The sequence below is a fragment of the Myotis daubentonii genome, chromosome 2, assembly GCF_963259705.1.
Source record: "Myotis daubentonii chromosome 2, mMyoDau2.1, whole genome shotgun sequence".
In the NCBI taxonomy this organism is placed as follows: domain Eukaryota; kingdom Metazoa; phylum Chordata; class Mammalia; order Chiroptera; family Vespertilionidae; genus Myotis; species Myotis daubentonii.
In genome coordinates this window covers 4,546,446-4,560,976 of record NC_081841.1, presented here as the reverse complement: position 1 = coordinate 4,560,976, position 14,531 = coordinate 4,546,446, and the positions used below count along the sequence as shown (strand labels likewise).

Below are 14,531 nucleotides of genomic sequence, written 5' to 3'. Positions count from 1 at the left end.
TCGCCCCGCCGCGGGGGCGGCTTTGGATTCCGGGGCCGGGCCCTCGGCTCGGCGCCCCCAGCCCTGGCTTCTGAGCTGGACCCGCGAGGGGTCTCCGGAACTCGGGAAGCCGTGGGCAGCGGGCGGCTGCCAGCGCGAGTTGCTGATGAGACGAGCGGCCGCGGCGGGTATGGGAGCATCTCTGCAGAATGAAGACGCGGGCTCTCCTGCTGTCGCGCTGCACAGGGAGTTGAGCAGCAGGAATTTTGAGTTGTGGCCCCGCGGGCACAGGCAGGGGAGCGGGTGGGCTTTGGTCCAGCAGCCTTAACCGTGGGAGAGCTGGCGGGAGCCCCGGGATCCTCTCTTGCGATGCTCTCATGCTGTTACCACGGGAACCCAAAGTTTGGAAAGAATCAGCGACCTGCCCAAGGTCACCCAGCTGTTTACAGGGCCCAGTTCCTGGGCCAGTGTTGCTGTCTCTGCATCAGGCTTCCACCTGACCCTTGAGGGTGAGAAGTCCAATGAATAGGTTAGTAATTGTGACTCTCAACAGTTAGACTCTTCTGATGTTCTAGGCTCCAAATACTTTATATTGTTTCACTTACTCCTCACTATAATCCTACAAGATAGAGATTCTTATTCCTTCTATTCTTCGGAAAACTGAGTCCAGGAGTTGTTAACGTGGCTAACAAACCTTAAATGCCCCAGAACGTGCTCTCAAACAGTAACTCAGGTGCACTGTGCTCCTGACTTTCCTGTCCAGGATCTCAGTGCAGCCTTGCAGGCAGGAATGATGGTTCCATCCCCATTGTACAGATGAAGAAACCGAGGTAGCAGAAGATCATCTCCAAGGGGAAGAGATCATTGGCAGCAGCTAGTTGGAAAGGATCAGTTTCCCATTTTGCTTCTATAACATTTTACCCTTGGCCTGTCCTTGCTTTCCCTTTTTGGTCATCTGGGCAGCCTGGTAAGACCTTTAATTGAATCACCAAGTCTAACCACAGTCTTTTCTACCAAGTGCTCCTAAAACAGAGATGGATTAACAAATGGGGGAGGCCAGTATTTGAAACTTGACACGGGCAGCTAACATGTGTTGAGCACTTCCATGCCAGGTATTCTGTTAAATACCATAAACATTAATGTTCTCAATTCTTAACAGGTCGAGACTACCATTATACTACTCTCATCCCCTCTCATGGATCCTGAAATTTAGCCCAAGGCATTTTATTAATTTACCCAAGGCCACGCAGCGCGCAAAAAGTATGCCTCAAGCTGCCTACCAGGGGGCTCACACATAGAAATTTATGTCCATTTTGCATTCCCATTCCATAATCGATCCCTACTTGTCTTAATCTATAATGTGTTAAATTACCTAGTGGTTAAGTATTAACTTTAGCTCTGTAGATTTCTGAGTAAATTGCACATTCTGGAAGCTACCACAGTGGTTCAGTGGTTTCATAGGTCTCCATTCCAGATTTGGGGAAAAGTGGCTCCCTGTCTTTAATTGGTCAACAAGTATTAAAATGCCTGCTGTGGTTTTTGAGCTGTTAGGGAACATGAAAGATAGGGAAGACAATTTTATGGCCTCATGGAACCGGAGATGAATTAACAATAAAACTGCAGTGCTGAGTATAGAACAGCTCACGGTTGCACAGAGCAGTAAGTGAAAGTTAGCATTGAGGAGCTTGATGAAGGCTGGCTTACCAGGAAAACGACACCAAGGAAGTGGCCCTTCACCTGGGCCTTGGAGGACAAGATGGGTTGGGCAGGCTGAAGGCCAGTGGTCTGCGAGTACAGACATCCCTGAACGTACCCCAGTTCCACCTCCAGAACCTCAGCACTGCCTTGTAGGGCAAGAGCCTTTGCTTTGTTCACGCTGTATTACTTGCGCCTAGAACTAAATATTTGTGGAATGCCTGAATGAATTCAGGACCTTGGACTGGGCAGGACTCTAAGTTGTACCAGACACAGTCCTTGAGGCTGAGTTAAATCGGGAGCCAATCAGATGAGGAGGAAGAGACTGGGTATAGATACATATACTGTTGTATGTGTGTGGTGGGGGAGAGGGGATGCTTGCAACCTTGAGAGCTCATACCTGCTCTAGGAAAGGCAGGCAGGTGAGCAGAATCCTTTGGCATTGTCGGCCCTGCTACAGTCCACAGGCGTATGGGCCCAAGGAGGCCATATCCATTCAGTCATTAAGCACATCTCTTGAGTGGCTTCTAAGTACTCCTATGATGGACAAAGTGCGGAGGATAGCTGACTAACTTTGAACAAGACATTCAAAGTCTCTTCTCTTTCCAGAAACTTTAGTTCTTGAGGGAGGAAACAAGCTGAACAAATAAAATAAATGACACTGTTGTGTCATGGCTCTATGAAAATAAAACGGGTCTGTGTTATAGAGAGTAACTGGTAACCAAATTGAGACTGAGTAGGCAAGTGAGGAGTCTCAGAAGAGAGAGCAGCATCTTAAGAGATGCCCCAGGCTGGATTTTTGTGTGTAGTACCCAGATTTTTAAACATTGGCCCAACGAAGCATGTGTGTTGGTTGATCTCCAGGGCCTTGTCCTACTGCCGAATGCTCTGTGGTCACAGGCCAACCAGGCCTCTTATGCTAGGGTGTCTACAGCACTACCTTTGTGGTAGGTGTGTCTATTGAGACAGGGCCTCGGGCTTCATGATAAGCCAGGTCTTCTGGAAAGACAAAGGCAGGACCGTCTTCCCCTGGGATAAGGAAAGGCACAGTTGTAGAGCTTTTATTTTGCTTGACCCAAAAGGATGGGTGGCGGAAGCAGCATGATAAAAATGTGAAAGGAGAATGATAAAATCAACGATTACGAGTAATTTATTGGAATATATGGTATGTATAAGGGAATAGTAGAAGGTGTGTTCTGAAAGGTGAGTTGGAGCCAGATTGTGGGGAGCCTTCATACCAGACATAGATGGTTTGTGGTGTGTAGGGAGGGTTTTCAAGTGGGGTGATGGCACATTAATCATGGATTTTAAGGAAATTCAACTGTGGTGATGGGCAAGGAAGATTAGAGTCAGGGAAGTCAATTAGGAGGGAACTGCAGCCATTGAGGTGTGAGGTAATACTAAGAAGGTGATGGGACATGCATAAGAAGTGGCTATTTTCCAAGTTGCTAGATGTGAGGGACGTGCCCTCAGAAGGCGTGGCCCTGAAGACAGAGCAGAGGTGGAATTCTAAGATCCCCAACGAGGCTTTGTCCCGGGCATTGGGAGAGTTCAGAAGCCAGTAGGAAGAGCTGGTCGAGGAGATGAAAATTTGTCTTAAATGGGCTGAAGTTAGGATTCATGGGGATCATCCACTAGGATAGTGGTCGGCAAACTCATTAGTCAACAGAGCCAAATATCAACAGCACAACGATTGACATTTATTTTGAGAGTCCAATTTTTTAAACTTAAACTATATAGATAGGTACATTGTTATTAACTTAATTAGGGAACTCCTAAGGCTTAGGAAGAGCCACACTCAAAGGGCCAAAGAGCCGCATGTGGCTCATGAACCGCAGTTTGCCGACCACTGCACTAGGAGATGGGAGGCAGATATCAGGAGAAGGTCAAACCTGGGGATAGGGATGGAGATGGAGGAGTAGTGACTGTTGAGTTGAGGATAGAAGTGGGAGGAGATGGAACCGGGTGTCAGATCAGGTGAGAGGAGTGTCATACTGATGGGAGGTGAGCCTTTTGAAGACTGGTTCATGGGTGATGGAGACAGTGCTGCGGAGGACAGCAAGGATGACCGGCCATGAAAGAGGTTGGGGATCTAGCATTAGGAGGTTGACCGGAGACAGCAGTCGGATAAGTGAGTCTAAGGCTGAATAAACCAGAGGGCGTCAGGAGTGAGTAGGTGATAGACAAGCAGAGGCAGCTGTTCTCTTCAGAGAAGGTTAAAGAAACTTCAGCGACCTAATCTACTTAGAGTAAACACTCGATTTTGTGGACCTTGAGTTAATGGACTTCAGATTTAAAGGACAAAATTTCCGGTCCATATGTCATATGTGAAAATTAACACCCTGTCACCCAGCTGGAGTGGCTCAGTGGTTGAGTGTTGACCCATGAACCAGGAGGTTTCCTGGTTAGATTCCTAGTCATGGCACATGCCCGGGTTGTGGACTTGATCCCCAGTGTGGCTCGTACAGAAGGCAGCCAATCAATGATTTTCTCTCATCATTGATGTTTCTATCCCTCTCTCACTCTCCCTCTCTCTCTAAAATCAATTAAAAAAATTGTTTTAAATTAACACCCTGTTAATTTTAAAATGCTTTTAACCAAGATTTATTTATAATTACATTGACAGGTTATTTTTTGTTATTAATTCACTATTATTTTTAACAAATTTTAGTGAATAGGCCATATGTTAGAAAAAACACTGTAGTAATTTAGCCAAAATAAATAAATATTGCATACTAGAGGCCCGGTGCATGAAATTCGTGCATGGGGATGGTTCCTAGGCCTGGCCAGTGATTGAAGTGCAAGCATCTGGCATGGAAGGACAGGTCCCAGCTGACCTCTGGGCCCTGGGCAGCACCTGGGCCCCCGGGCCTCCGGGCCCCCCTCCACCTGAGTCATTGTGCCCAAGTCCCCACACAGAGATGCGTGGTGAGCGCAGCCGGATGCCGCAGGCTGGGGTGCAACATGGGCCTCTGGGTTGCCCAGCAGCACCACACAGAAGGCACTCTCCCGGCTGGCCTCGCAGACTGGCTCCTGTGCGCACCCACGGGGAGCCTGACCGGCCCCTGCAGTCCTGGCAGCTGCAGCCTGGCTCACCCAGAAGAGGCCATGTGGGTGCAGGGCGGGCTATGGCGTGATGGTGGGGCAGGTGAGCGGGCAGCACCAAGCCAAGGCAGATGCGATTGGTCTGGCGTTGCCTGCTCACCTGCTCAACCATCTCACCGTGGTCCTGCTCGCTCTCGTTGGGGCCCATCGGGCCGGCAGCACTTCCACCAGTGCCCGCTGCAAGTGCCTTGTTGCCCCCTATGCCCACCATGTTCCACGCCGCCCCCTGGTGGTCAGTGCACATCATAGTGAGTGGTCGAACTCCTGGTCAAGGGGACAATTTGCATATTAGGCTTTTATTATATACGATTGGCAACTATAGTCTACATATTTAAATCCAAGAGTCACTGCTCCTAAACAATGTTCAGCAAATGATTAGTACGTGATCACACCACATTACGCTGGGTGATTTGTTCCGTTGTCGTGTGACGTGACTTTCTGCAGCAGTTTTAATGCGTGATGTCGCTAAGTCATGTGCATTTGTTTACTCGCAGTGCTTGGTGAATGCAGGCATTTACTAGACCTACTCAGTATAAGTTTAAAATTACAGTAATGCATACAGAAAACTTTTCTGTGAAATTAAGCTTTTCATACATATTTAATTTTAATTACACAAATGTATCTACTTAAGTAAAGACAGGTAAACTATTTTGTCAATTTTTTAACATACACATTTGGAAAAACCTACTTAATTATATAACAGGATTTTGGCTTTAACGGATACCTCCTCGCCTGAATTAGTCTATTATATCGAGATTTTACTGGATTTGCCTGCTCTGGCCATTTCATACAAATGGAATCATGACAATATGTGGCAAAATGTTGTTCGGGTCTATTCGTGTTGCTAGTGTTCCTTTGTATGGATACAACACGTGTTGTTTATCATCCATCAGTTGATGTACATTTAGGTTGTCTCCACCTTTTGGCTATTATAAATGAAGCTGTTAAGCACATTTGCATACATGTTTTTGTGTAGATGTGTTTTCATTTCTCTTGGGTAGATCCTCTACATTTATTGTTGCTGTTTGTATTTTCCTAGGGCTTTATAATGGCCTGATTTATTCACTTGATTACCTCCCATGTTCCCATAACTAATTCAACCCTGAATCTTAGGACAGAAACTCTCAGTATGGTAGGCAATTCCTTTGATTCCCCTTGTTGATCTCTTTCCTGGAGCCCTCCCTCTTTTACCGCGTCTGATGATGGTTGTCCAGGTCTGCTGTCCTGCACTTACCCTCACCACCCTTAGCATTCCCCGGGGACGACGCTGAAGCCCCTGTTCCCTAGTTCTTGTGTTTTCACTCCCCTGTTTTTTGATGGAACACATCCTCCAGTAGCTTCCTGAGCAAGAGTACATTGGAGATAAATCTTGGGGGACCTTGCCTATCTAAAAAATAACTTTATTCTACCCTCACTCCAATCTGATAGTTTGGCTGAGTTTAGAATTTTAAGGTTAAACATAATTTTATATCAGAATTTTGAAGGCACTGCCTACTTGTCTTCTAGCTTCTAGTAGTCAAGAAATCTGATACCATTTGATTCCTGATCCTTTATGTGTGACCTGTTTTCTCCTCTGGAAGCTTTAGGATCTTGTCTTGTTGTGAAGTCCACGATGAGGTACGCTGATGTGACTGAGCTGTCAGTCACTGTCCCTACTTGATGGGCTCTGGAGGGCTCACTGTGTCAGATACTTGCATTCATGCCGTCCTGCTGGTAGCACACCCAGCACCCCAGCCTGCGAGGAACTTCCAGTCCCTGAGCCTTCTGGTGGCACTGTCTGCGTCTCTGCTGGCTTCTCCCTGCAGTCACTACCGTCTTTGGCAGAGTCCCCAGACAGTACCTGGCACTGAGGCCCTCTGTAAAGGGATGTCTAAGGAAAAGGAAGCATTTGAAGTGCAGGGTGTTGGGTGGGTCCCAGCCTGAGTGCCCGCATCACTGGGAAGGCTGGGTTGGCCAACCCAGTGAGCCAGGGGTGAGAGTTGGGGAGGGTGTGGCTGGCATACCCCTGGGAGGCGGAGGTGAGGAGCAGGGTTAGGAACTGACTTCCCCTTTTTCCAGTGAGTCGTCATTTGGAAAAACTCAGTGAGCTGAAGCACAGAGCTGCTTTTCAGCCTTTTTCAAGACGTCAGCCTTGTTTTGACACTTGAGTATATCTCACTGTTGCTAATGTTTGTTTAGGTTGAAAGAGCTGCTGTTACAGCTTATTTATTTCCCACCCGTTTTTAGCTCCTGATCTCATCCAGTCCCTTTTCTGGGATTGCTCAGACCACCGAACCAGTTTCTTCTCCTTCCTGGGTCGGCCTGGCCTCGCCCTTGGCAAACATTCTTCACGTTCACACCCAGGCCTTTGGCCTAATGTTCTTCAGTGCTGCTGCCTCTCGCTGAAAAGGCTTTTGTTGTTCTCATACTCGGTTCACGTCTTCACGTTTAAAAAATAGACACTTTTTTTTTTTTTTTTTGGCTACTCCCCATCCGAGGATATTTTTCCATTGATCTTTTAGAGAGTGGAAAAGGGAGGGAAAGTCAGAGAGAAACATCGATGTGAGAGAAACACACCGATCGGTTGCCTCCTGCACAAGCCCTGACCAGGGCCTGGGCCAGGGAGGAACTGCAACCAAGGTACATGCCCTTGACCGGAATCAACCGAGAACCCTTTGCTCCACAGGCCGACGCTCTATCCACTGAGCCAAACTGGCTAGGGCTAAAAAATATATACATTTTTACTTCTCAACTAGATCTTTTCTCTCCTCAATTTTGTAATTAAATATAAAGAGGTTCTTAAGCAACTTGATTCAAATAGCACTGAATATCAAATTGTATCCTTCTGGATTCTGTCTGACCTTTGAGAATGTGCACACAAATTGTTACAGTTTCACTTACAGGTTGCTACATGTTGAAACAGTTGAGGTATAATAGCCATATAATCTTACATGATCCATGTGAAAGGCAAACGCTTGCATATCCATGTCTCTGTGGGACACTTGTATCATTTGGAGTTTTTCATCAGCATAAGGACTGTTGCTCTGAACACGCATGAGCAAGTCACCTTGGAGGTGGTTCATCGGTGTGTGTTTCCCAAAGAGGACTCTTCAAGCCAGGAGCTGGGTTACAGCTCTTTCACACTGCAGCTGTTCTCTTTCATTTTTAATGCCCTTTCAGTGCTATAAATTACAGTGTTAAGTGGGACTTGGAAAATATTTAAATTTTTTTAAAAAGGTAATACATTCATGTAGCAAAATAAAAAACATTAGAAGGTACTGGGGAGTCTTGCTACCAGCCCTATCCGCCATCTGTTTAGGGCCCACAGCCCTCACCTCCTCACAAGGAATTAATTTTTTATTTTACCTCCTTCAGAACTTAATGCAAATACAAGTAAATAACGAGTATGGATTTTCATGTTTTGCTCCTGCCCTTTTACACAAACAGGTAGCATTCTCTAAGCGTTGTTCTCCTGTACCTTGCCCCCCTTTTCACATAAGACTGTATCTTAGAGATCTTTCCAGTTCTTTTCACTGCTGCATGGTTTTCCATCAGTCCCTTTATGGTGGACTTTTGAGGGTGTTTCCAAAAACAATGCAGTGGCGAATAGCTTTGTAAATTCATCATTTGGCACGCGCAGGTGTAAGTGCAGGATAAGTGGAGGGCAGTGGGATTGCTGCATGCGTGTATTTGATAATGAATGTGGGACCACTTCATCTGCATCCTCTGCAGACATACCGTCCTTTATCCTGAGGTGCATCCGTGTTCTCTAGGTCAGTGGTTCTCAACCTTCTGGCCCTTTAAATACAGTTCCTCATGTTGTGACCCAACCATAAAATCATTTTCGTTGCTACTTCATCACTGTAATGTTTCTACTGTTATGAATCGTAATGTAAATATCTGATATGCAGGATGGTCTTGGGCGACCCCTGTGAAAGGGTCGTTCAACCGCCAAAGGGGTCGCGACCCACAGGTTGATAACCGCTGCTCTAGGTGAATGAGACTCATCTTTCCTTAGTTATTGACTGACTTGTCTGCAGTCACCTCTTCTTTTCCATCCTTCATCAGGTTTTGAAATCACAGTGTAGGCAGCACCCACCATGTGCCCAGCACCATGTCTGGTCAGACCCACAGTTCAGATCTCCCCCTTCCCCCCCCCCCCCCACACACACACAGAGGCCTGTTTTGTGCTGGGCTCTGCAGGGTAAGATCCCTGCCCTCACGCTGTGTGTGTGGCCCTGCACCTACATGGTCTCCTATGTTTTGCTTTTAATCCTTTCTCCAATTGAACGGTACGCTACGGATGAAGAAACTGAGGCCCAGGTCACACAGCTACCTGTCAAACTCCAAAACACACATACTTGCCCTCAACCCCATGCCACAGCCCTGTCTGGTATCAGCGAGCTTCTAAATTGTAAACACCAGGTGGTGTGGTGGGTTGAGGCTAGAGAGGCCTGGGAGGGTCTGCTCCATGTGGTCACTTCCCCTGCGTCCCGTAGCCCTGCTCTGAGCCTCAGCTTCCGCCGTAAGGTGGGGCTGGGCATGTCCACATTGTGGGTGCTGCAAGACTCCAGTGAGCGAAAACGCGGACGGAAGAGGGCAGGAACTCGCCTCCGGCTCCATCTGAGAAGGAATGAGGAACTTCAGTTTGCAGGTTACTCTTTAGGACCAAGGGCCTTTCTCTAGAATACAGTTTGGGGGTGTTTATTTTTCCCTTTGGAAGGGCTTTTGTAGGCGTGGGTGAGTCACAAAGTGCAGGGTACATGTGTTCCGTTTCTGGACCACAAGATTCAAGGGTTAAGCTTTGTTGACACGATGGAATTTTTTAAAGAGCAGCAAGGTTTTAGCAAGGTCCCAGAGACTGGGACTCAAGGTGAGGCTCCCTGGGGAACCTCTGTTTAGAAACGAATCTTAAACCATTGAAGGGCTGGCAAACGAAAACAGAGCTCTTCCTACACCTCTTAGGCCTTTGGAGTGGCTAATGAGGATGTGTCTAGATGTCTAATATCTAGCTCCCGCGTCTGGCCCTGTGGAACTGGTCTGTTGGGTTTGGGCTGGTTGGAGCAGTGATGAAATTCCGGCTGCAGGACCAGATGTGGAACTGCCTTGTTAAAGTGGCGTCTGCTCCACTCAGGCGCTCGCCACCCACAGCAACAGGGAAGTCCTGCTTCTTCCTGAGTGTGGACAGTGCAGTGAGGCCGCGAGTCCTGATACTCTTGTCTTCCTCGCAGGGCTGTGAGGCAGATGCTCGATTTTTATCCCCATTTTGCAGATGAGACACTGAGACAGATAAAATGATTGGCCTGAGGTTTCCTATGCTAATGTGGCATCAGGAGTTGAACTTGGGCATTCTGACATGGGATCCCCTACTCATTCCTGCCCATCTAGGAGCCCCTGGTCTGGTCAGAAGTTGTTTAAAAATTTTTAAATTTAATTTAAAAAGTTAACCCAGTTCAGCTTGAATGCATATCCACTGTATCCCCAGCACAGCGCTAGACTCTCTGGGGTATAGACATGAACGAAACAGTTCTGCCTTTCATGATACAAAGCAAAGTACAACAGGCCATAACAAAGGTACAAGCTTCAAGGTTTTGGAGCACAAGGAAGGGCATTAGGAAAAAATTCACAGGGACTTTGGCATTGAGCTGAATTGTGATGGGTGAGTGAACAGAATTTTCTAAATGAGAAGGGGTAAGATATTCATTTTGACAGAATTGGACCAAAATTTGGAATAATTTGGCATGTTCTGGGATATGTGATTCATTGTGGCCAGAGTACAGTATAGGGCAGAAGCTTTCAAACTTTAAGTGCCTAAGAACCCATCAGGGTACCCCCCAAAGCTCTGGATCTGGAAGGTCTGGGAGTATCTGGAGAGGCTCCCAACTAGTGGGAGGCAGGATCAGAGAAGGCTTTTTGTGGAGGAGGACCTCATAGCTGAGGTCTGACGGGTAAAGGAGGTAGGAGAGCGGAGCCCTGTTCCAGGACGTGCGAACAGCCCTTTGGAAAGGACTGGCCCAGCCGGGCTCGGGGAGGGGGTGGGGCGACTTGCCGTCTGCACCTTGCTGGACATTTCCCGGTGCTGTGGGTTCTCAGACTTTCCTTTGCCTGCAATACCCCCCTCTCCCTCTGACTCCCAAGACTCTCTTCACCCTTCTCGGCTCAGCTTCCACTGCCCACAAGATTGACGAGTCCTTTCTCTACCCTCTGGCAGCCCTTTTGGGGGAGGCACTTGTCGGTGCCTGTCCTTTCCACAACTCCACCCAGTTGGTTGGGTTTGTCTGTGTTTTCTGAAATTGGGAGGTGGGAAGGAAGCTAACACTTTGGAGCCCTTGCTCTGTGCTGGGTCTACTCAGAATCCTCCAGCTCCCAGCCGCAGAACCCTGGGCTGGGTGGATGTTTGCAGCATGATTTAATAACCTGCATTGCAAGTATTATTTCTCTCCTTAGTCTTAGGGAGATTTGGGGTGTGGTCATGAATGGAAGGATGGGATGGTGAGTTGCTGAGAGACTGTCCCTAGGAAGTCAGTTCCAGGCTTAAGCCTGACCGCTGACTTGATTACCTGGTTCCCCCGGCATTGTGAAATGCGAGGTCTTAAGGAATGGGGTTGTGCAGGATGGGTTCCTTGAAGTCTTACTACTCTTGCTCAACTTTCAGTCTCTTGTTCTGGGAGATTAGAGAGAACAGTACAGTGAGGGGTGGGAGCAGGTAAAGAGCCAGGAAATACTGGAAGGAAGAGCTGGGATGACGTTCCTTCTGTGGACAAAAGGGCCACATGCTAACCTGACAAGCTCAGGCAAGGCCTGCATGGCGGGCTTGCAAACTGAGAGACCTAAAGTCACCACAAAGGATGGTCTGAAATTAAACTTTAACTAAAAGCAGTTATGGTGGGTGGTTACATCCTAGGCCAGTATCTTCACTGACAAGGTCAACCTTGACCTTAACTGAGTCTGTCTGTCTTTTTACATCTATGATAACATACCCTTGAAATGTCTGGGTAACTTGTTAACTTTCCCTTTGCCAGGCCCCTTAGGCTCCTTCATTGTTACTGTTATCGTGTTAATTGTTGATTGTAGACTATCCTGCACCCACCTAAGTATGTGTCTATCACTTTACTTTTTATCCAACCCCAGGGGTCTCCCCTCTCCCCCTGCTTTGCTTTCTCCCGCCTCTCTAATCTATCACCAGTGGATTTCATGTAACCCACCTACGTCCCCTCTTTTGATTGCAATGTATAAAAATAGATGAAAACCAGCCGTTCTCTGGAGCACTATCCCTATCTGTTGAGATTCTGCTTCCTGGCAATCGTTGACAGTTTGACTCAAATGAATTCACAAAATTCTTTACAGGTTTCAATGTTTTTACGTTAACACTTCTCTTCCTGAACTTGGGGTGTTTGTGTTCATTCGTGAACGAGGCACTTAACTGAGCATCTGCCTCATGCCAGGCTCCATTTAATAATATCCATGCAATAGTAGAACCAAAGCCTCTGTCCAGTGTGGTGGGTAAGAGTGTGACTAAATCCCAGTGCCATCCCTGCTGACTGGATGACGCTGGACAAGTTACATGGTGCTTTTATATGAAGTGGAAATGATAGTAGCATCCATCTCAGTGTTGCGAAGGTTTAATGAGGAGTCTGTGCAAAATGCTGAACATAAGGCAGGCCTTCAGTGATTCTCTCTCATCATTGGTGTTTCTATCTCTCTATCCCTCTTCCTCTCTCTGAAATAAACAGACAAAAAATCATTTGCCCTAGCCGGTTTGGCTCAGTGGGTAGAGCCTGAGCCTAGGACTGAAGGGTCCCAGGTTTGATTCTGGTCAAGGGCACATACCTCGGTTGCAGGCTTGATCTCTGGCCCCAGTCAGGGTGTGTGCGGAAGGCAACCAATCTATGTGTCTCTCTCCCATGGATGTTTCTGTCTGTCTCTCTCCCTCTCCCTTCTACTCTTTATAAATCAATTGAAAAATATTCTTGGGTGAGGATTAAAAAATAAATATATATTTATAAAACTTGCTGTATGTAATGTAGCAAAATTAAATTTTTAAAATGTTAAAAACATACTCGGACTAATATTTTAAAGGTTTATTAATTTTATAAACAAGAAAAACAGCCGAAACCGGTTTGGCTCAGTGGATAGAGCGTCGGCTTGCGGACTGAAGGGTCCCGGGTTCGATTCCGGTCAAGGGCATGTACCTGGGTTGCGGGCACATCCCCAGTGGGAGATGTGCAGGAGGCAGCTGATCGATGTTTCTCTCTCATCGATGTTTCTAACTCTCTATCTCTCTCCCTTCCTCTCTGTAAAAAATCAATAAAAAAAATATATATATATATATATAAAAAAGAAAAAGAAAAACAAGCAGTATGATAAAGTTTGATCTAAGGAAAATGCAAAAAAACTTTTATTTACTTACTAGGAAAAGAATAAGATTGCAAATTTAGATGTAAAACTGGTTAATGTCCTACAGGCCGATAGAAACAAAGCCTTCAAGGTTATCTTTTTTTTTGCCAGAAAAGTCATGTGCAGTTTATGAGTTGAAAGGTAAATATCTAACTTTACAGAATGTGGACCTAATCAGTAGTATATAGAAAGTTAAACAAGTTTATGTTTCCATAGAGCATCAGGTGACTTTTTGGTGGGCAAGTTAGACATGCCTACCTCTAGTATGACTTTAAAGAGTCTCAGTCTCTCTCTCTCTCTCTCTCTCTCTCTCTCTCTCTCTCTCTCTCTCTCTCTCTCTCTCTCTGCTTTATTTTCAAGTTTTAGATAATTTTTCTTAACAAGTCACAGTTGGGTTTAAGAGCAGCTGAAAGATAGCTGGATCTGAAGTAGAAGAGAGTCCTTGGTGAAAGTAATTGTTAGTATTTGTTAAATGGAATTGTGAAATTCAGACAGGAAGAAGATGGTAGAAGCAGAAAAGGCGAGGCACGGTGATTACATTCAGGTGCGGAAAAGGGAGTGGGTGTTTTTCCAGGATGGATGATGAGATGGGTGAGTGGGAAGTGAAGTCCCTTGGAGTCGGAGGGAGCAGTTGGTGGGAAGCTTTGTTTCAGAAATGTGATTTGGTCTGAAAGCCTGTTGGACCAGCAGGATATTAAAGAGGATGATGGTCTCTGGGTAGGAGGCTGCCGTTGAGACCCGGCAGAGTATGGAAGGAGCAGAGATAACTGACACCAGGGAAGGGGACCTGCCAGAATTCCAAAGCGAACTTACTGCGGAGGAAAGAAGAAAGAGCAATTGAGGGTGGTGCTGAAGATCACTCTCCTGGTTGAAACTCAGAGCTGGCTCAGGTGTCCTGCTGTGTTGGACCAGAGAAGCTAGGACTGGCCAGCAGAGCGGGAGCCCTCTGAGGCAGGCCCTGAGAGACCCAAGCAGAGACTAGAAAACCATTTGAGAGTGACTTTGGCTTTCTTTTGTACTTTCTTTTCCTCTTTCCAAATGTTTTGTTTTGTAATAGTTGATATATGCAAAGGCATATATGACACGTTTGTGTGTATTATGAAACACAGGTATTTGAGAAACCCTACCTTCCCACCCAATATTTCCCTTTGTGGTTTCTTAACAAATCCATTTATTTACTTTTCAATACATTTAAATCCTTGCGGGGTACAGCATTACACAGATTCTGTGTCCAGTGGCCTTGGGGGAAGGTTGCTTCAGAATTTCGCACAAACCATGCCACTGTTTCCAAGAGTGCGAGTTACCTTTCCCCAGATTACTCTGGTTTTGTTCGGTTTGCCACCAGGAGTCACTGCATTGCTCTGTGCTTTGTACAC

At 46.5% G+C, this 14,531-nt stretch overlaps 1 protein-coding gene across 5 annotated transcripts in view; it reads left to right on the top strand.

The window, feature by feature from the left end:
• The window catches only part of SREBF2 (sterol regulatory element binding transcription factor 2), a 50,194-nt gene that overhangs the window by 584 nt on the left and 35,079 nt on the right, over window positions 1-14,531 (top strand). The gene's annotated exons all lie outside the window — the stretch shown is intronic.